The sequence below is a fragment of the Cucurbita moschata genome, unplaced genomic scaffold (genome assembly GCF_002738365.1).
Source record: "Cucurbita moschata cultivar Rifu unplaced genomic scaffold, Cmos_1.0 Cmo_Scf01196, whole genome shotgun sequence".
Classification (NCBI taxonomy): Eukaryota; Viridiplantae; Streptophyta; class Magnoliopsida; order Cucurbitales; family Cucurbitaceae; genus Cucurbita; species Cucurbita moschata.
This window is the reverse complement of record NW_019269712.1, coordinates 1-1,625: the sequence shown is the minus strand read 5'-3', so window position 1 is coordinate 1,625 and position 1,625 is coordinate 1. Positions and strand designations below refer to the sequence as shown.

Here is a 1,625-nt window from a genome sequence, read left to right as displayed (position 1 = left end):
CAATTTCATGTCGAATTTTATAAAAACATTTGACTCTAAATTCTTTTTATCAAATTATTTTTGTTTTGGATTGGATATCTTATTTATTCTAAAACCTTATTCAAAGGTTTGTAGTTAATTACCAGTAACAAAATTTCTGGTTTCTTTTCACCATGTTGTTAACCTAAAATGTCAGACATGGCCACATGCACTTTGATGACCTTATCAGCTTCCTCGACAAAATATCACCTAAAATGTCACAGTATTTATTTTTTACGTAGAACAATACTTGAAGGTTACTGAAACTTGCTCATAAGACCTAAGAGTTACGTTGGTCGCAATGCATCTCATGGACGATGGAAAACTATGGTGGCGCTCGAAGGTGAATGGTATAAAAAATGGGTCATGCACCATAAACTCATGGGAAGACTGTTGATGGAATCGATGCAATCGACGCTCCTTTGGATGGGTTGCCAATCAAAGACCTGATGTTTGATGTTTACCCTTTTGAAGAAAGAGCCACACAATCGAACAGCTCGAAACGTCGCGATAGCCCTGAGAACTCTAACACACAGGGAAGGACATGTCGAAGAGTTAGACATTAAGCAAAAGATCATGCTAAAACTCTTCAGCGATCTGACAAAAGACTTCAGGACATCTACACCAAAAATCCATTGTCGTCCAGCGGTCAGGATATCTGGCTTTCACCCAGGAGACCCGGGTTCGATTCTCGGCAATGGAATATTATTTTCTTATATCATTTTATTTTACAGTTTCTATCTTAGACTAAAAAGACTTTTATGAACTTCGTGCCTTTGTTAGAGTTATGTTATAGATATTTTGTTCAATTTCAAATGGTTAATGCGATAATCCAGTCGTTTTCGAGTTCTCTCTTGTTGAACAACGTCATGGTTGAGATGAGCAGGTGATTCAAATGGTTAATGCGATAATCTAGTCGTTTTCGAGGTCTCTCTTGTTGAACGACGTCATGGTTGAGATGAGCAGGAGATTCAAATGGTTAATACGATAATCCAGTCGTTTTCGAGGTCTATCTTGTTGAACGACATCATGGTTGAGATGAGCACTCGAGTGAGTTTGACAAGTTGGGCTGTAGAGAACCACACCTTAAGCCAAGTTCATGTGCGCTTAACAAACTTAAAATCCAAGAACACAACCCCTTAAATGGAAACCGGGATGCTAAGGAATTAAAAAGGTTTATTTTTTTACATAGAACAATACTTGAAGGCTACTGGAACTTGCTCATAGGACCTAAGAGTTACGTTGGTTGCATTGCATCTCATGGACGATGGAAAACTATGGTGGCGCTCGAAGGTGAATGGTATAAAAAATGGGTCATGCACCATAAACTCATGGGAAGACTGTTGATGGAATCGATGCAATCGACGCTCCTTTGGATGGGTTGCCAATCAAAGCCCTGATGTTTGATGTTTACCCTTTTGAAGAAAGAGCCACACAATCGAACAGCTCGAAACGTCGCGATAGCCCTGAGAACTCTAAAACACAGGGAAGGACATGTCGAAGAGTTAGACATTAAGCAAAAGATCATGCTAAAACTCTTCAGCGATCTGACAAAAGACTTCAGGACATCTACACCAAAAATCCATTGTCGTCCAGCGGTCAGGATA

General features: G+C 39.4%; 1 non-coding gene across 1 annotated transcript; it reads left to right on the top strand.

Annotated features, from left to right (window-relative positions):
- The first annotated feature begins 649 nt into the window (after positions 1-649).
- On the top strand, positions 650-721 carry TRNAE-UUC. The gene has a single exon. It is a non-coding gene; the product is annotated as a tRNA-Glu (tRNA).
- Positions 722-1,625: the final 904 nt, after the last annotated feature.